The sequence below is a fragment of the Nyctereutes procyonoides genome, unplaced genomic scaffold, assembly GCF_905146905.1.
Source record: "Nyctereutes procyonoides isolate TBG_1078 unplaced genomic scaffold, NYPRO_anot_genome, whole genome shotgun sequence".
Classification (NCBI taxonomy): Eukaryota; Metazoa; Chordata; class Mammalia; order Carnivora; family Canidae; genus Nyctereutes; species Nyctereutes procyonoides.
The window spans coordinates 20,615,387-20,636,970 of record NW_026575131.1 but is presented as its reverse complement, the minus strand read 5'-3'; the positions used below and the strand labels follow the sequence as shown (position 1 = coordinate 20,636,970).

The 21,584-nt window shown below is 41.1% G+C and overlaps 1 protein-coding gene across 8 annotated transcripts in view; it reads right to left on the bottom strand.

Annotated features, from left to right (window-relative positions):
• FOXP1 (forkhead box P1) overlaps nt 1–21,584 on the bottom strand; it is a 582,432-nt gene that overhangs the window by 407,710 nt on the left and 153,138 nt on the right. The window contains exon 1 of one of the 8 annotated variants that reach the window (XM_055342937.1): nt 13,675–13,691. The exons of the other annotated variants lie outside the window; for them this stretch is intronic. The gene's annotated coding sequence lies outside the window, so the exon portion shown is untranslated. Of the gene's footprint in view, nt 1–13,674; nt 13,692–21,584 lie in introns of those variants that run through there. 8 annotated transcript variants of the gene reach the window in all.

Sequence of the window (21,584 nt, the reverse complement as noted above, 5' to 3'; positions counted from 1 at the left end):
CTACGACAGAGAACGTGAGGAGGACCTTGTACTTTCCACTGAGAGGACAGGGCAGGCCACAGCATTATGAACACCCCACCAAACCTCTCGCTAGCTTCATAGAGTTCATCTAAAAAAAAGTCTAGGTCTTCCACTTATACTATTTAAAGTAACTTTTCGCTCCAGCCTGGAAGAGACAGGAAAATCTCTATCTCCAGCAGAGTTCCGGGATCCACGCTACACAGACCCCCATCCTATGGTGTAACTCTCTTCCATACAAAGTTAAGAGGAAAGTTAAGGAAGAAGGAGGAGGAAAAACAGGGAGGGGGTGAAGGAGAGGAAGGAGGGAAAGGCGGAGAAAGGGGGAAGAGAAGAGAGGAAGTATAGAGAAACAGATCACTACCTTCTGACCAGAGCATGACTTCAAGAAATCACAGTTTTCTTCTTTTTATTTTTCTCCCTTCCCTCCTCCAAAAGCTCAAGAACACTCTTCAAACCACTCATAGCTTCTATCACTCCAGGGTCTTAACATTATTTTAACAGAGCTTTGCATGTGCAAATAATACTAAAACCAGAAACGGAGCCTCTTCCTTCGAAGCATCTATCGAATCTGAGTGTATATATGTCAAGTCTACGTGTGTGATATGTATGTCAACAGTGTGTAAGTAATATCTTGTCTCCCCTTGCTCCCCATCTCTTTGAATTCTCAGATGAACCTCTCCCTCACTCCTGCGCTCTTTCTGAACAGCGCTGGACAGAAACGTAAGACCGCACCATTCTCGCTACGAGGCACTAAACAAATGGAAGGATGTCGCCAGCACTTGAGTCTCATGAGTTTCTTTTAAACACGTACTTTGCTGGTGTAAGCTAATGGGAACCTTTCTCACCCTGTTTAAATTCCAATGTAAAATTTGTACACAACAATAAAACATGTGGCTCATTTGTCATGCTTCCATGAGCAACTATGTCACTCACACCAAGAACCACAGGCTGGGTGTGCAGAGCGATTTCATTCCTATTTCACATCACTCAATTGAGCCTTCTGTAGAAAAGCTTTTAACAACCACATCTGGCCTTTAATAAATCACTGCACTTTGTCTTCCTGCCAAAACTCCTCTTTTATCTAACTTACATCTTCATGATGAGATAGGAAATCACGCATTATGGTGGTGACAAACAATTGTAATTATGTCATTAGTAGCCATTTAGTCTACAAAGGTGCTCAAAAAGGAAATATAATGCACAATAAGAAATATAGGGTAATACATTGATCACAGTTCTAATCCGCTTTTACTTCACGAGTGTAAAAAGCTGGCATAATTCTTGGGCACAGCAGGCAGTAATGGCATACCACTTTATGAACTATGTAGCTATTTTATTCCCTTATCTACTTAAAAATAAAAAAGCATTTAATAGCTTGATTTAGACATAAAAGTTATTTGTGATGCCTCGCTGATTATAATGTTTATTTTTCAACTTTTCATAGAAGTGACTTTTTTGTGTTAGGAAAGAAACTCTTGAGTTATTTGGGTTTAGAAAATGTGACAACCATATATGTGCATGTGTGTGCACACACTTGTGAATAGAATACACTTTGATATACATATATGGGTAGATATATAGAGATGTGTGCATATGTACGTATACACATTTCGACAGGAGTCAACTCCACAAGGTAATACATTCTCAAAGGATCCCAAGTAGTGGAGAAAAAAAAAAAAAACTATGCATAAGAGCTTTTTTTCAATGCATCATTTATCCCATATCCACCCCCCACACACACACCATGTAGTTTAGTATTAGAGATTCCAGCAGGTTTCAGATTAAGTAACTACTTAGGTATTGCTAAAGTTCTAAAAACCCTACACTTTCCTCCAAAGCCAATAAAAATTAAATGTCTGATTCTGCACAGACCAGAGCTCTAGGATCTACCCAGACTGAGTCACTAGTGGCATCTCGGGGAGAAGAAAGGGGTAGAGAACTGAGAGGTAAAAATTACAATAACCTGCAGCCCACTGAGGTGAAATATGAAGAATTGTCCTCTCTTACCGTATCTCCTCCACCTTTGAAATGTATATAGCTGAAACATATAGGTTAAAAACAAAAAACAAACAAACAAACAAAAACAAACAAAAAACCAAAAGGCAATGTGCTCAAACTTTAACAAAAGCAAAATCATTTCATGTCTGACTTCAGCCAGGTACGTGGACTTCCCCCCATCTTACAGACCTTCATTTTATTGTGAAATTCTACATTAGATGAGCTTTCAATCAAGTTATTTAAAAATATTCATTTGTTAGTACAACATATAGTAAGTGCCTACTATGTTGCCCGTCAATCTGTTCATTCCAAAATAATTAAGTAGACAAAAGTGATAAAAAGTTAAAATGGGAAATACTTATGCCAAATTGAATTAATCTAATGTTAACAATTATGAACATTATTTCTATACATGGACACTTTTTCTAAATGATAAGCTTTTAGTTTTCACCTTGCACTTGGCAGTGCACTGCTTTCCTGGGAGGGTATGAGACTGAATTCTTTAAAATTTTTAAAAATCAAAAATTAAAAAAAAAAAAAACTTGGCAAGCAGGTGAAGTATTCCACTTCTATCTCCAATATCAAGATAAATCTTGTTGAAATCCTCCACTGGCTAATTAAATCCAGGATAGGTACAAATGCACTGAAACCATTTATTTCAAAATTTTAATAAACTATCTAAAAACCAGGTACTTAATTGGATTGGGTGTTTATAACACAGGTCTTTTCTGTTTCATTTATTTACTTAGAATCAATGCTTCACATTTCATTTTATCTGAATATAAAGCCTCCAATTTCAAAAGATCCTTGTGAGAGAACAGAAGCTGGATGATTTTTCCAGAAGTTTTGTGAAGGAACATCCAGACTCCCATATCCATGGCACACATTGCCTAAGAGTTGACTCCCTCATTTTTCAATATACGGGGGGAGGAATTAGAAAGTGACCATTACAAACAAGAGCGGAAAGTAAAATTAGAATAAGCAAAGGCTTTAAGAGAACATATAAGTGGGAGGCAAGTCTAAATTCAATGAAAACAGAAGGAGCTTCAGCTGAATTGACCTATATGCTATCGACCTGATTCTCTCTTCATCGGGCTCAGGTCTAAGGATGTCTTTTAGCACCAGAGTCCTTGCTACCCCCACTCAAAAAACTTTGACATTTAGAATTTTATTTTTTCTAAGAAAAGCTTATCTGGAACTCACATGCTTCTCCAGTTACATATGAAAGAAATTGTACTCACATCAACATTATCTTTATTTATCAACTCCCCTGCACTGTGCCCCATGGGTACTAGCAGTTCAAAAGTTCAAAAAGGTTTTTGAAAATAAACCAAGATAGAAAACAGGCACCAATTCCTATTTGGAACTTACATTCTCGTGCCTTCTAGCATTCTCTGGATGATGGATCAAGAGGAATGATAAAAGATAGTGAGGCAGCTGCCAGGGTAGGGTATCAGTTGGTGTGGATGGCATTTCTCATGCTGACTGAAAAATTCATCTGGTCCCCACAAGCTGTCAGGCCTAAGCACGGGACAGATCTACATATCACACCTCAGGATGAGAAGGAGCAGCGGAGGCCTCATTCACTCAGAAATTCTTCCTCCCTTTTATTCTTATATTTTTGTTTTCTTTCGCCCTATTTTTGTGTGCTCTTGCTTCAAACGTTTCTCTCTGGGGCTCTCTTAGCTCCCCAAAAGGAATGGCTGAGAAAGCTCAAATCCAGTCTGTGTGCAGTAAGTACAACCCTCGCTGGGCTCTCTTGCTGGATTAATTGGTGGATGCCTTCCTTCTCTAAACCCTGTCACTACCTGACACGGAAAACGAGGCTCTCAACATTCAAACAACATAGTGGGATCTCTCTATTCAGACAGAGGAAATCAATGGACACAATGCAACTTGGATTATCTGCTACAAGATACTAGAGAGCTAAGATCTTCCTCTTGAGGGCACCGATACAGTCCTGCTCAAATAAGCAGTTCTGGACAGCCAGAGCTATCCTCCTCCATTTCCTCAGTGGACTGTAGACTCCCTGAGGGAAGATATGACACATCTACATCTTCCTCAACTTGCTGTGGAGGCAAGGTCTGACCTGAGGAGCCACCCCTCAGTTAAGTACAGTTAATTGTCCTAGTAATTCTACTTCTCGGTCTCATGCATGCCAAAAGTGCTCACTGCAATAAAAACAAAATCCACCAACACTGGAATAAATAAGCACAATGCATGGTTCCGTGACAGGATACCATGTAGACTTTGGGCAAAGCTAAAGCTCTACACACTAACACTAATCTTTCATAAAATCAAGGTTGAATAAAAAAGCACAAAGTAGTAAGGATACAATATAGTTTGATGCTAAACTTATAGACAAAATACTCAAAAAAAGAAACAAAGGCTCTCTGTGTAAACACACCTATGAAAATGTAATGGCATGGGGTAGCCCAAACTCCTGCTGGCATTTGCTTCTGGGGAAGAGAACAGGAAAGATAAAAGGGGATCCTGGCCATAACTGAAATGTTGTATTCCTTTTAAATATAACCAGGAGCAAAGAGGAAAAACCTGTCCTTAGCAACTTCAAGGTAGACAGAACACAGGGGATGAAGGCTGGCTGGTCTTTGTACTTTCCACTAACTTCTGCACATCTTAGGTGCCTCTTCCATCCTCCTGTCAATTTATTCCAAAGACGGTATGAAGATCATGCAATCGACCAGGTCGTCTTTTTACATACAGTTGGGCCAAGCACACTCTTTCATTAAATTTTTTTTAATTTTTATTTATTTATGATAGTCACAGAGAGAGAAAGAGAGAGAGGCAGAGACATAGGCAGAGGGAGAAGCAGGCTCCATGCATCGGGAGCCTGACGTGGGATTCGATCCTGGGTCTCCAGGATCGCGCCCTGGGCCAAAGGCAGGCGCCAAACCGCTGTGCCACCCAGGGATCCCTCACACTCTTTCATTAGATAAGAGGTTGGATAAGGAAAGCCAGACTTGTTTCTCAAGAGAGAAGATCTAGTTTGAGGGGCTTGCTGGCTTTTTGCTTCTGCTTCTTGGTTGGAAGTGCCATAATCTGAAGTTCCTGGAAATTGGGAATAATGAAGTGGGATCTCTTCAAATTCATGAAATCCTAGCACATCCACACATGGCTGGCCATAAGCTGCTCCTGTCAGTTCCAGTCATGGCAAGGACTATGGACCCCTGCTAGAACAAAAAACCTGCTTTGGACCTCCAAACAGGAGGCAGCTTAAAAAAATATATGCGGCTCATCACTGAAAATCTTCAGGTTGATGGCTGCTACATGGCAGTTAAGGTGAGTGGAACACACACAAGAGGGCATTATTTCAGGATCTGGGCAGGGATTATAGAGAAAAATTACTGATGTGATACACACATGCCCCACCTCTAGGAGAAAGAGTTTCCTTTCCTCTCAACGTCAAGGAAACAAATACTCTAACTTAAAAATCGGCAGATGACCTGAATAGACATTTTGCCAAAGAAGACACCCAGATGGCCAAGAGGCAGATGCAAAAATACCAAACATCACTCATCATGTGGGAAATGCACATCAGAACCACAGTGAGATATTGCCTCACACCTGTCACGATGGCTGGTATCAGAATAACCATAAATAACTAGCGCTGGCGAGGACGTGGAGAAAAGGGAAGTTTTGTGAACTGTTGGTAGGAATATAAGTGGGTGCAGCCACTGTGGAAAACAGTATGGAGGTTCTTCAAGAGATTAAAAATAGAAGTACCATACAGCCCAGTAATTCCACTTCTGATTATTTACCTGAGGATGACAAAAACACTAATTTAAAAGGATATATGTACCCTTATGATTACTAATTATTATTTACAGTAGCCAAGATATGGAAGCAGCCCAAGTGTCCACTGATAGATCAAAAGAGAAAGAAGATGTGGTAGGTGCACACACACACTGGAATATTATTCAGGCATAAAAAAGAACAAAATTTCACCATCATGACAACACGGATAGACCTAGAGGGTATTATGCTAAGAGAAATAAGTCAGACACAAAAAAGATAAATACAAGTTAACTTACACAGATAAATACAAGTTAACTTATACAGAAAACATGAAACAAATGAGCAAACAAAAAAAAAATCCCAAGGAAACAGAAATAGACTCATAAATACAAAATAAACTGGTGGCTGCCAGAGGGGAGAGAGGTGAGGGATGGACAAAAATCATTGAATGGGAGTTAAGAGGTGCAAATTTTCAGTTATAAAACAAGTAAGTCATAGGATGAAAAGTACAGCAAAGGGAATACAGTCAATAATATCATAATAATACTGTAATAACATTGTCGGGTGACAGATGGTGACTACATTTACCCTGGTGAGCACTGCATGAGGTATATAATTGCGGAATTACTATGTAGTACACCTGAAACTAATGCGACATTGTGTGCCAACTACAGGTCAATTGTCAATTTCCAAAGACTTTCCTATCTAAAGGACCCAAGGAGTGACAGAATTCCAAAGATGCCAAAACGGCCACCAAAATCCATGCAATATGAAGAAAAAAGAATTTATCAAATTCAATTTCATTATTCGCTCTCAGTGATACTGAGACAGAAGCAAGGATGACAAAAGATTATATATTGCCTAAAACAAATGAGATTCAGGGCAGTGGCTTACAGATAATTAATTAATTACCTTAAAGGAAGGGAGAGGGAACCGTGCCTTGGGCTACTGTGTTTTTCCTCTTAGAAACAGGACTTGGTTGTTACTTCTGATATTGTTAACTTGTTTCCCAAGAATCACAGGGTCCAAGTGCGGATTTTCCTAGTGACACCTGACCAAGTTTCTAAAAATGTTGTACAAAGGCCATTAAGTACCGAAAAGAAACATAATTGTTGACTTTAAATATGCAGGCAAAAGTCACAGTAAATAACAATAATTTGCTTGGGATATTGTTCCATACAGCATTTCACAGAAATCCAGCATACAATTTGCGAGAAAGTGCAGGCAAATTAATTGTATACTTTCACCTTTTCTTCTCAACTCACGGAGGAGAAGAATAACATTTTACCCCACACAGAGAAGCCCCATATGCCGCATACCATTTTGAAAAGAACCTAATCAATAGTATCAACTGAACCTGAGATTAGATTAAACGGCAGACAGAGGCAAATAGCCTATAACTGTTAAGAATCATCATTCCCATGGCTTTCAACCTCCTTTTCCGTGACGGCAGGCAACAGGGCAAATATGGTTTATCGTGCAGAGACTGAATCCGGTACAAAATACCACCCCCAGTCCAGGGACTGACACTGGCAATGGTTTGTGAAAGGCCGCCAAGGGGGGCTCAACAGCACGCATCTGCCTTGCAAGTCTTACACGGGGCAAGCCCGCATGGCCCCAAACTCAGCGTGAGATCCAGGTTCAAGCCCTGATTCCTGGGCTAATAACCTGTGCAACTATGGAAGAGCTGCTTAACTTTTCTGATCCCATCTACCTTCCATGGAAAGGGTATAATAATAGAAGATACTTCAGAAAGCAGTTGTGAATACAAGCTATATAAATCAGCCAGGCTCTGTACCTAGTATTATCTCATCAGGGGTAGATCTACCTCTCTGCATCCCAATCATCATAAGAAGAGTCCAAACAGTAGCTACCATTTACTGAGCAATCACTGTGAGAAAGACACGTGCCCTTTAATACAGCAGGATCGTACAACCCTAGGTAGAAGATCACAGTATCCCCACCTAACAGATGGGGAAACTAAAGCTAAAAGAGTAACTTGCTGACACACCAGGCTGGCCCAAGGCAGGTGTGCAACTGGAAGCCAGGTTTATCTGATACTAAATCAGTGTTACACCTCTTTGGTTGCATGTCTGAGTCACCTGCAAAATCACCATGCTCAGGCCACCCCTAGACTAATTAAGTTGGAATTTGGGGGTTCCAAGATCCAGGTACCAGGATATTTAAACTCCACCAGGTGATTCTAATATGCAGCCATATTTGCTAACAACTGATCCACTCACCCTACATCAGGCACGTGGTCCTCCTCCCACATAGGAGTTTCCTGCTGCTGCTGTAACAAATTACCACTAACTCAGTGACTTAAAACATACACGTTTATTGTGTTACAGTTCTGGAGGTGATAAGTCCAAAATGGGTCTCATGGGGCTAAAATCAAGGTGTTGGCATGGCTGTGCTCCTTTTGGAGGCTCCTTGCTTCTGTTTCTCCGCGTCTAGAGGCTGCTCGCAGTCCTCGGCATGTCACCCCTTCCTCCATGTTCAAAGCCCGGCTCTGGTTCCCTTTGGTTTTACCTCTTCTACTTTTAAAAACCCTCTGAGTGTGTTGGGCCCACTGGGGTAACCCAGGATAATCTCCCCCATCCAAGGTCAGGTGATGAGCAGCCCGAACTCCAACTGCAAACTTAATTCCCCTTTTCCATGTGACATATCACGTTTCCAGAGTCTAGCGATCAGGACGTGGACATGTTTAGGGGGCATTATTCTGCCCACCACACCTGCCAATCCTGCCTTCAGGCCAGGATCACGGGCAAAGGGACACGTTCTGAGGGTGACATGAAAGTGGGTCTCAGTCTATGAGCTTCCTGCTGGCTTAAGAGTTTTATGGAGAGTATTTTAGCTGACTCTGCATCCTAGGTGCCAAGTGTAGTGTGGAGCTTCATAGAAGGTGTTCCATAGACATTTGCATAAGGAAGAAAGGGAAAATTCTTGCACCTCTCCCGCCACAACATTTTACATCAGATACGCTATCACGTTCAGTAAGGAGAGAGATAACTGCTGTTGTTTCTAATTGGATACTCAGATGACAAATTTCTGCTTGACTCTAAATGCAGCATCTCCACTCTGCTCTCGCATTAGGAACTACATGTCACCCATTCCCCGCCCCCCCCCCCCAGCACACGGAAGCCTGCATCTCATTTTACAAGAGCTTGAAAATAATATGCCCTCTAACTTGAATTGTCTTTGCCAGTGGCCACCAGAAAAACAAACTGCTTTCAGTAGAGTGTTTTTCACTGAGTTTGTGTATTGGGTTGTTTTTCAGGGGAAGTCAGGAGGGTGGGGGGAAATAAGGGACACTTATTCTTTTTAAAAAATCATGCTTCTAATCCCTAAAAAGACTAAAATAGTTTCATCCTTCATAACCTGTCATCACGCATGTTTCTCTAAAATTAAACACATATGGCTCAAGCCAGAGTTACATTATGCACCATATTATGTAATTATCTTTTCAATTTATTACTCCTCAAAATAGAAAAAGATTAGCCCGTGTTTCTTAAGTCTGAGTAAACATATGGCCTGAAGATTGTAAATGACATCCTATCTTTAAAAGAAGTTCCAAGACTAAACAACACACAATACTCCGTCCGCAAGGGCCATATGTGATATCAGGGTTGTGAAGATACAGAGGAACTGTGTATGTGTGTGTGTGTGTGTGTGTGTGTGTATAAGTGTGTATATACATATACATCTTCTTGCTTTCTGGCCATGCCTTTAATGCCGTGAAATATTCCTGCTGGCAGATCATAAACAGTGCAAAAATAGAGACTAAAAAAAAAAAATCTCCATTTCAGCATTTCCTATTAGCCTTAGTGTCCTCGGGTACTGTTTAATCCATAAGGAATAGGTTCCCAGTCATCTGGGTGTTCATACAGGAATTATCTGTCTCTCTACAATTCAGGAGCTTTGTGCTCGCTTCCCCGGCAGCCTGTGTACATCCCATTCTTCATGTTACCCGGTGATTGAAGACCTCCTTTGAGACCCTCTGCTTGATCACTGCCCTATATTCCCCGTCAGGAAAGGGAGCACTCAAGCAGGGATCCTCATGGCTGCCAACGACTCCTTGCCCGACAACTACATTAAACGTTATTCCGGAGGCTCCCAGCAGCGTGCGGCGGAGTTAAGGGTCTGACAACGTCCCTATTATCAAAACCGTTCTTCAGGGGGGTTTGCAACTTGAAGACTTTCAATTTGCAACAGGCAGAAATTTTTGCATAGGGCTGCCAAGCATAAAGGGGATATTTCGGAGACAATTCATACTCAAATCAGTTTAATTGTTTATTCCATATTGAGGGATATCAGAAATGAAATGCTGTTGAGTGGGTTTCTGATGCCTTTATGCGCTCCCTAACAAGAAAGAATGGTTTAAAAAAAAACTTAAAAAAAAAAAAATCTGGCAAATTGGAAACCAGCTAATCAGGCTTCCACAGAGCCGTTACCATGCGCACACTCACAAGGGTTTTAAATATACATTTCGCAATGAATGTCCAGCAGGAAATTGTGGATTTCAGAAGACTTTTCATCAAGAAAATATGAATTCCAATGGATCGATATTAACAATCTGCAAAGGTGTTACCAAGTAAATTTTAAGAACATAGCATCTTACAATATTTTACTGACGAATGTGAAACCTTTTAGATTTGAGATCAAAACCGTTCAAAGATGTTTTACTCTGCCATAATGCAAGTTACTCATTTCCAGATCATACAGGCAATCCTTTTTTTTATTTGCTCTAGGGGTGTAACCAGAAGCAGGGGGACCAGATTCTCATCTTATTAGAACCACTGCCCCATAGAACATAGAGATCTTGGTTACCAATTCCTACAAGGCGTCCAGTCCACTAAAAATAAATCACTCCATTGGGTAGGAAAGGATGTACCTCAGGGGTATAAACTTTTGGGCTATACTCTATATTTTCCAAATCTCTGGAACCAGAAATGCCATGTTTATAGGTTGTTCGGCACCTTGCCATTCAATACAGACCAACACTGACATTCCTCAGAGAAATATATGATTATCTGAAAAGGAAGGCATATGCAAGGACAGATTAATTTGAATAACAGGCTTTTCTCTCTCTCTCTCTCTCTCTCTCTCTCTCTCTCTCTCTCTCTCTTTCTTTTTAATGCTCAAGCTCTCACCACAAGGCCTTTGCATTTGCTATTCTTCCTAAATGCTCTTCTTCCTTCAGATATCCTCAAGGCTCCTTCATGTCTCACTGTTCTTTCCTTCCTTGAAGTTCCTGGGCAAAAACAGTATACCTGTCACTCACATTCTCCACTTCCTCGTCCTGATTCCTTTTCCTTAAACTACTTACCACTGTGAAACATAGCGTCATTTATTTGATACGCTTCTTCCATTCTAGGATGTAAGCACCATGAGATCAGGAAGTGGTTGTACCCACTGCTCTACGCCCAGTGTGGGAAACAAGGAGCTGGAATGTAACTGCCACTGAACTATCTACTTGTGAACAAATGAACAAGTGAATGAATGTGCCAATACAATAGCCTTTATGTCCTCTTCAGCAGGCATGATGCCGGAAGCATGTGACTCTGTCTACAGTAGTAGGATTGCACTAAGGCTCACAATTTGGATGAAAGGAAGCATTAAGTCTGAGTTACTTCTCTCACAACAAAGAGATCTCAGGCTATTCTGAAGTGAATAGGGGGAAAAACAAAAACAAATCCTGAAGTAGGGACACCTGGGTGGCTCAGCTGTTAAGCATCTGCCTTCAGCTCAGGGCATGATCCCTGGTCAGAGGATGGAGTCCCGTATCGGGCTCCCTGTGAGAAACCTGCTTCTCCCTCTTCCTAGGTCTCTGCCTCTTTGTGTCTCTCAGTCTCTCATGTATAAATAAATAAAATATTTTGTAAAAAAAAAAATCAAACAAAAAAACCTTTAAGTAAAAGTAACATATACCCGTAGCTAGGTGCTTTAACTTTGGGGTCAGACTGCCTGGGTTCAAGTCTCAGTGTCTCTTAAAAGTGCCTTTTAAAAGCTGTGTGGCCCCAACAAGTAATTCCACCTGTCTGAAACTCAGCTCCTGTGGTTATAAAATACAGCCAATAACAGGCCTTACCACACAGAGTTTTAGGAACGATACAGTGAAGGAATTAAACACAGTCTCTGGCGCATAATAATGTTCACTAATTGTACCTATAAGTTATTTTCCACTTTAAAAGAAAAAAGGACAAATAATTAAGACTAGAAAGGAGATTATGAGATGCTGTTGGTCTTTTGATATTTTCACCCTACTTAACTGTCCACAATCTTTTTAAAAGGGTAAAAATTTGGTTTCCATATCTTCAGACAGTAACATTTTAAAATTTCAGGTGGACTATTAATTTTGTTTCAAAATTTTGTTATATTCCAAGACATTATGGTGTGCTTCCAACTTTAGGTTATAATTCCTGATGCTATTTTACTCAAAAGAGACATTGTGCTTTTCTCATTTGCCAAAAGATGCATTTTGTGGTTGTGTACCCAAAAATGCATTTGTGTGTCTTTCAAATTGTCCACACACACCTAATCAATGTTTCATATATATTCTCAAAGGACTTAAAAAACGCATGTCAGACACTACATTTTTTAAATTTCCCCAAATGAAGATTTCTGTGCTTCTGAAGTCGCAAGAGAAATCTCTCATGGAAAAATCAGGATTTTAAGCAGAATATGCTTTGTTACTTGATACCTTACTTTTTCGAAGTTGAAATACATATCATATTTTTGTCCTTTGCATAAAAAAATAATAAACGTCTTTTTCCCAGAACAAACATTTCTGATATGGCTTTTCTTAAGACGGGTTGGTATTTGTCTATTTTCTTGCCTACTGCTAATGTTGAAAGCCTCCTGGAGTTATGCTGATCCTTATCACATGTGGCTTCATCCGTGTAGCAGACAGGGCAAACAGACAAGCCTTTTACTACAAGAGATGCAGGGTTTTAGAGCATGTTTGAGGGGCTCCATTGTTCAGAGTGTGCAAAGATACAGAACAGAATCCACACACTGTCTGAGGGGTATCAGATGATGTAAAATAACTTTGAAATTCACGTATTTTGAGTATTGGCGGTTACGTTCAACACAACACAATATAAGGACTTCTACACTGACTTATATTTTATGTACCTGCTCCAGGTCTCCCTCCAGAGAAGACAAACCTGTCCTGGAATTACAGAAGCTGAATAGCCTTTTCTGACCGTCATCTCTGCCTATCTGATGCTGACAGGTGGTTGGCCAAGTGCCTTACAGGGAATGACCCATAAAAAGCAGTGATCAACACTTAAGGTCCTCCTCCAGTGTCGCAGAACAAATGAGCAGCAGCTTATGAATGAGGAAAGCCTCTGTTCCAGGACTGCCTCTAGGACTAACAGCTATGAGCCTGGGCAAGTCACTTCATCTCTGTAAGCTTCCGAGTTTCATGGAGAAATGGATCCAAGGGAGAGAGCAGCAAAGACTACAATAACCAGCTTACCAGCTGAGAGGTGACATAACACCCATCAGAAGGCCCCACGCTGTGAATGATGTGCAAAGACCAAAATTCCCCGTAATGATCATGAATATTCTTACTGCTACGGGGGGTAGAAGTGCTTCCAAACAGAGCAGCATCTTGCCCTAATGGCATATGGCTCCTCTTCCACTCTTCAAATTGACAAACCTGTGTTTTCTAGACAAATCGCTCTTTTTTCTTGTTTGGCAATCTCTTCCAAATCCTTATGTCCCTCCCCAAGAGGAGTGGGCAGCATGGCCTGGCGGAATCTGGAGATATCAAGCATTGGCCCTTGGCAAAGTTACTTCATGTCTTTGGGTCTCAGATGCCTTGCCCCAAACTCTTCAAGTGCTCAAAACCACTCTCCCAAACTCTGGTGCAAAAAACATCATGGGATTTACCGAGTGGGGTGAGGACAGGTTCCTGTGGTTGAAGCACCTGTCGTACTTCACATTCTGGTTGATTGAAGAGGCTAAAAGCTGCATCTGCTGTGTACTCAAGACTCTGACTCTGTTAAGGAAGGAAAGCAACATGGCACTGCAGTCAACGTGGGCCAGACCAAGGACCGGAATGTAATGCAAAAGGGAACCACAGATGGGTCAGAAGAGACCCCCACCACTCCTGGCGGTGAAAGTGAACCCAGAGGCGTGTGTCATTCCGAATACTTCAAAAACGATGCAACCAAGCCATCCCCCTGAGTAAAGAACAGGAAGAAAGAATACAGGAAGAAAATATGGGTCCTGCACACAGGGGCTGTGCTCCCAAGTGAGACCGTGTTCACGCCTTCTTATCTTGTGAGTCCACTGCAGGCTGACTACCCCTCCCCTCCTCTACCTTCAGCGCAGGCACCTGGGCACCCTACGACCAACTCACAGTGTACACAGATTGGAAAAAAAAAAACAGACAGGAGAGAATAAACACATTTTGGGTTAAATATGTTTGTCTAATTAAAAATATTGTTCTGCTTAATATAGGCAAACCAACGAGAAAATTAATGTACCACCTGTCTACACGCTAAGAGTAAAACTAAAAGTAGGAATTTCAAAGGTGCTTTGTCTCTTGCCGTACGGGAGTGGCCCTCCCAATTCCTATACTCAGTTCCATTCCTTTGAAAACACAAGGAGATGGAGGGGGAGGGGGGTCCACTAGCCACTCAGCTCATGGAAGCACACAAATATACCACCGCCCCCATACCCCACCCCCCAACAGAAACACACACATTACCTCAACAGCCAACCAATAAGAAACGGGCAAAGTAAATGACAACGCATCCATAGGAGACGATGCTGTGGTGCCATTAAAATATACGACATACATCTACATTAATGGTATAGCAAGATGTCCCCTCTTTATATGCTGCACTTTAAGTATTTAGTAAACCTTATCTCCAGACCTCCTAGATACTACATATTAACATGCTGCTCCACTTGCCTAATCATGTATCTCTATCCATCTAGTTTGTTTTTTGATGCGTATCAGAGTAAGTTCCATGATATATTTTAAATAGAAAAGACAAACCACCAAACTGCATGTACAGTATGAGCTCATTTTTGAAACTATAGATGGGTGTGTGCACTCACATGCCTGGAAAAACAATGGAAGGAAATACCACAAAATGTTACTAGAAACAATTTTGGTATTTTTTTCCTTCTTACCTATATGCATTTTTTCTTGTTTTTTCCCCCTCATTATTTATTTATTTATTTATTTATTTATTTATTTATTTATTTAGCAATAAGCATTTATTCCTTGTGACATAAATAGATCTGCGATAAAAGTAAGGAGACAGAGATGAGAAGAAGTATGTAAGGCAGGCAACTAGAAAGAATACAAGGCAGGACAGAAATACCCAGAGACATCAAGGCATCCCTCCCTCGGCAGGGGCAGCCCTGTGAGAAGCTACCTGTTCAACCAGCCATGGGAGTGTTAGCCACGAAGGGGAGAGAAAGGCGACAGAGACGTAACCAAATGCCAGTCCTGCTGGCCCTCCAGATCATTTCCTAACAGGTTAACTGTTTTTCAGACAGAATTCTAAAACCATTGCCAGCCACCTCTCTGAGTGTCAGTGGGAAGGGATGGGGATTTCCTGATCCCAGGCTCATATCTGTACCAGCTGTCACAAACAGCCCACCACATTGAGTTTCCAGCACCCAAGTTCAACAGGCCACTATGGTTGGCCTCTGCAACCAGCTCGGGGCCATCCACATCAGCACACGTTTGGTCAGCATCCACCTGGGTGCCGGCCTTTGGCTTTGGTAGGCCGGGAAACTCCTAGACTGGGAGGAATGCCCAGCTCTTCAAGGACCCTCTGCATCCACACTTCACTTTAGGTAGCCCCCAGTCTTTGCACTTTGCACTAGCACATCTATCAGCCCACTTAAGGACTTACTGGTTAAGATTTAGGGCCACTCCTAATTACAAAAGGGGGAACAAACGAGGGGGAGTTTCCTCTGACCTGAGGACTATGCTAACAGCAATTCATGGAGCCTTCTGGACACGCTCCAGCCCTCTGATGAGGCCCCAAGTCGAGGGCACAAGAAGACCAAGTAGATCACGAGGAGAACCAGAAAGCTGAGATCTCAAAGGTACCTCTTTGGAGCCATGCTATAAAGACTGGGTATCGCCATGATAATGCCATGGGTAAGGAATAACAAGACAATAACAAAGCATGTGAAATAAAAAGGATAATTAAGGGGCGCCTGGGTGGCTCAGTCAGATAAGCAACTGACTCTTGATTTCAGCTCAGGTCATGATCTTGAGGTTGTGAGAGCGAGCCCCCTGTCAGGCTGGGTGTGGAGTCTGCTTAAGATTTTCTCTCCCTCTCTCCCCCTGCCCCATCCCCCTCTGAAAAACAAAAACAAAACAAAACAAAAACCACAAATCAAACCAAACAAAAAAATGATAATTAAGATCAGCCCCAGGAAGTTCTTAAGGGCACTCAGTAATGGATCAGCACCATGTAATAGCATGGTGGTTCACTTTTCAAATCCAGCATGTGGCTTTACATTAAATGCTCCCATTGAGAACACTACATTCTCCTGGCATTTCCTTACTCTTTTTGTTATTGCTCATTTCAAAAACGTAAAAGGCACTCTCAAAGTATACTACAATCACACCCTATGAGAAATCCAGGTATTTGGAAATATGATATTAAGTTCTCATTTGTACCTTAAGATCATATGGAATCTGGTACACATATCCCTCCATTCCTAATACACATATGTGGACACGTATTCCAAAGAACAGCATTCCTCTCCATGGAGTCTGTATTCCAGTAAGTACGTATATAATGCCCCACCTTTTGGAAATTCATAAGGCATGTGCATGTATTAGAAACTCTGAGAAAGAAACCAAGTGCACCCAAAACTGATGTGTTAAAATCTTCTAATTTCTCATAGATCACCTATTTAAAGGCTCGTTTTAAAAAAGGGGGCAATGAGGATCCCAGTGAGTAAAAAAATTAATGTCTGTAAGTATGATGATAATTTTTCAATCTACAAATTGTAACTTTCACTCACATTGATAACAAAAAATATCTAAGCCCTCCATGAAATCATGTAAGCTTTATAAGATGTAGACATAGCAACATTTTTGAACCTGGGTCTTTGATGTGAAAGCCAATATTTATACAAATAAAACACAGAGTATCAGAGCCAGAAGGAAACTTAGGTATCAAGTAATCCGACTCTCTCACTTCACAGGTACAGACAGCAAGGTTGAGAGATGGTAAGTGGCTTATACGTACGTGGCTGTAGGGACATATACGGTGCCCTATTACCAAATTAAAGGGGAGAGCATTACCAGGAATTAAAGTGTAAGCAAAACAAAACTCAACAATATTTGAGTGTTTGACTATGAAGCAGTCACGACCACAAACTGCCCTTCACCTCCACAAAACAATCACTCCCCCTTAAAAAGAACCTCAGCCCTATAACCCAAAAGCAATCTGAAAAAATAATGTAAACCATTCAGAGTAACCACATGGTTTATAAGTAAACAACTTGGTTCTGTTTTTAAATAGGACTTCAAAAGGACACAAAATAATAGAAAGTTGAGACTCCAGTATTTTTCAAAACAGGAACAATAGACCAACTACCCCAGCCATTTGCTGAAGAAATATTTACAAAATATCTACTTTGTGCCAGGCATTATGTTTAGAGACTAGTATAAAACAGCACCCAGAAAGTTATATGCTTGCCTGTTGGAGATGGTAAAAAGACTGGCATTAATCAATATAGAAACAAAGATACATATAAACTATATTGGGATAAATGGCACAAAGTTATACTGGGCCAGAGCAAAGTTTAAGGGGGATGACGGCAGATAGAGAAATCAAGGAAAAATTCCCTCATGAGGTTACAGTTGAGCTGTGAGCTGAAGGACAAATAGGAGGTAACCAGGTGAAGAAGAAAGGGAAGCACACTCCAGGCCGAGAACATATGCAAAGGCCCTGTGGCACCAAGGAGCAGAGTAAGACATAACTGGATTGGTTGCAAGAGAATAAAAGGCAGGGGTACCACAGGAAGAAAAGAAAGTAGAATTCACACCATAAAGGTTGTACAGCTCCTGTGACAGAATTCTTTAGCCTAAGGGTAGTCGGGGGCCAGTGAAGGGACCTCAGCTTGGTGGTGGAACAGGTGAATGGGACATGATCACATCTACATTCTGACGAGACTACTCGGGCTGCTGAATGGAGAGCCAACTGGAACGGGACCACTCAGTCTGTGAGAAACAATGTCCAACTGTATTCGGTGGGTTCCCAATTTATGCAAAAATCAGACAAGGTCCTTACAAAATGCCCAAAGCAATGCTTCAAATACACATAACAGAGCAGGTGGGGTTGGAGCTGGAAGAGAGAGAGCTCTGAAGGCAAATGGTATAGACCCGTGGCATCCTCAGGGCTACTCCAGTGGTCCACAGGATGCAAATAAACATTCTGAGCCCCCACTCCGCCCACCATGGAATTTACAGATGGTTTATTCCGGCATCTGTTTCACACTGGCTATGTTCCATCGTTATTGATTTTAGACTTCCAATTATCTCTGTCTCTGTGCTTGTGGACTAAGACGCATAAGACCCTGCACCAAAACCAAACTATAAACCATTCCAAACTGCCCTAAAAATAAGCATCGTTCTTCTGGACCGCCTTGTTCAGCAGACAACTAAGGTGGCAGAGGGAAATAATGGACCATCCACACAAGACTTTAATATCACTACTCACACCTTTCCAAAAACCACATGGAGTCTCTTATGATTTTTTTTCCACGTCTGAGACAATCTCCATGTATTATGTTTCCAGCTTTTCAGAGACAAAAAATGATTAGTTTTACATGGCGCTAAATTCCTTCTCAACCCAAGACTAGGAAACAGTTAATGTATCATTTCATTTTTCTCTGTAGATCTACAAATGGGGACAGGCATCTTAGCTGGCCCTAGACTAGCACAAGTTTGGACAGAGCTGGGGTTGTTGGGTTTAATTTGGCCAAATAAAGGAACTCTCAACTCAATGAGCATTTGGTCTCTGTAGTTGATTCACTTCATATTACAGATCGAGGACACCAGCAGTACTGTTTAGAAAAAATGGCAATGCTGTTTAGACAAACAGCCCTGAGAAGACAGACTGGATAGGAAACGTGGTCTGTTGCACTGTTATCCTAGATTTTTTTTTTTCCCTTCCTCCTTCCCCCATGAGTGCTTTTCATGTAATTTTTACTTACGAAGTTGCCAGTGTTAATTTCTACAGGCCAAATTTGGCTCACGTACTCCTTGCCAATTCCACAGTCAAATTCTGTGTGCTTGAGGGGGGTGTGTGTGTATGTGTGTGTGCGTGTGTGTATGTGTGTTTCCAGTGAATTGCACCTAAAGCCAAAGGGATTTCTGTGACCAGAGACTCAGGAAGAATGTAGGCAGCATCACACTTGGGTATCTCTAATGACAAAATCTGTCTCTATTAGCAAAAACAATCAAACTCTCCGAGCTGGCACAAGGCTCAACTCAGCAAGATGCATGGATCCCCACAGAACCTTTACAAGGATGTGAGAGAGCATCCACAGAAAGGCAATTTGCATATTCTCTTGCACAGGAAAAGGAAACACAACGAAGCAAGGGCTAAGCAGCATTTTTCTTGAATTTTCCCACATGGGCTCTATAACTCAAATATACCATTCATTTTAGGGCATTGGGTTCAAATGGCAGAGACAGAAAATGACAGGGTTCCCCCCCCTTCCATTTTGTATAATATACTAATTCGATACTGATTCTTTTTTATTATTATTATTTTGAAGTGATTAAAGAGTTCAATTTCCTCTTCCACTCAAAAAAAAAGCCTAATAGAAAAATTATTAACAGTCAGAACCACAGTATTTTATCATGCCCACCTGAAATCCCAAAATCCAAAGATAGGATATACATTCAAAAACCAAAAGATTAATTTGGGGCAACCACAATCTTAATGTTTTATCCCAGTTATTCACTCAAGGCCAGTATCACTGCAAAGAATTAAGAAAACATCTACTAAACCAGTTATGTATAAAAACATGTCTTTTAAAAGGTTAATGTAAGAATTTAAGAATCAGAAGTTAATAATACATAAGGGAAAGGGGAACAAAAGGGAAAACAATATCCCAAAACAACAGCTTCTACCTTTGCAGCAGAGCTGTGAAAAAAAAAGATTAATCAAAGGTAGAGGTTTCCAAACTTTAGGTCCTTAGGCTGGATGGATCTTATTCAAGATTGTACCTAACACCTGCCATCAGAAGGTAAGAAAGAAACTGGATCCCCACCAACATTTTTAGTTCCCACCACAGTGTACTAAGGGCAATGACCTTTAGAGACCAGTCTCTCAATATGCCACATCATTTGCAAACTAATTTGGAGGTTTCTGGTCTATCTCGGTGTTTCCCAAAAGTACAGTGCAAATACCATGGGTGGTACACGGGGTGGTTTGAGCTGGTAAATGGAGAGACGTACATATGCATGTGCACACTCACACATGCACATGCATGCAGACACACACACACATATATTTAATACCTAGATCTTCATTTTCACAGTTCTCTTTCCCTCACGGTCTACCATCCCACTAGTTTTCCAATAATGAACAAACTCTACAGTGTCCTCTTATGAAAAATATTAATAAAAATAAGCAAATGAATAAATCTTTAAAAATAAATTTAAAGCAAAAATAGGTAACGTGTATTCCAAATACATAAAGATAGGGACGCCTGGGTGGCTCAGCAGTTGAGAGTCTGCCTTTGGCTCAGGATGTGATCCCGGAGATCCGGGATCGAGTCCCACATCAGACTCCCCACAGGGAGTCTGCTTCTCCCTCTGCCTACGTCTCTGCCCCTCTCTCTCTCTCTTTCATGAATAAATAAATAAAATCTTAAAAAAAAAACATAAAGATATGGCAAAAACGAGGGTGTGGGGTTTGACAAGCCATCACAGAGTTACGTGAAGAGGTGACAGAGAAGGTGTCAACCCATATTAGAGCACACAATAGGAAAGCAGAGGCGTCTTTTTTTTTTTTTTGAAGTGAGGCATTGGGTCTAATTCCACCAGGATGCTACTGCACTGCTATGACCTGCAGTGTCCTCATCTGCATAGGGGATTAAATATGTACATCCCAAACATTTCTATCATTATATTACCTAAGATATTTTTTTAAAAATGCACTCTATGTCTCTGCCTCTCTCTGTGTCTCTCATGAATAAATAAACAAAAATCTAAATAAATAAATGAAGCATACACACAGACATAGGTGCATATGCACACTTGTCTCTAAAGGAACGTGTGTGTATGTTCGTAAGGTCACATATATAAATACATGCACATAAACAGATACAGATATATACACATAAGTTACCTACTTATATATGTACATTAATTGATATATATCTACACATACACATTTACTTGTGTGTAAAACCAGTCCCTATCCAAGGTGGTGGTCGATCAGGAGAGTAGATAGGGATCAAAGGCAGTTATGAATAAAGAAGCTTTCCCTGCCTGGTGCTACACATCTGAGTTTCTACCTCCTGTCCAGATCAGCATCTGGTGAGCCCCAGGCCCACCGAATCAAATCACAGGACGAGGGTCTCCACTTTCCTGTCTAGCTTTGCGATGCCAATATTCCCTGAAGCCTCACCCCAGGATGGTCCTTGAGATGAGACTAGAAATGTTCCTATCACAGAAGAGGCTACCAATCTGCAAGGGACAGACATTCCAAAGGAAACCTGTCACCATCACTACCAGAGTGAGATGCTTCCTAAAGAAAAGCTCTGAACAACAACACATTCTTAAGGGGAAAACC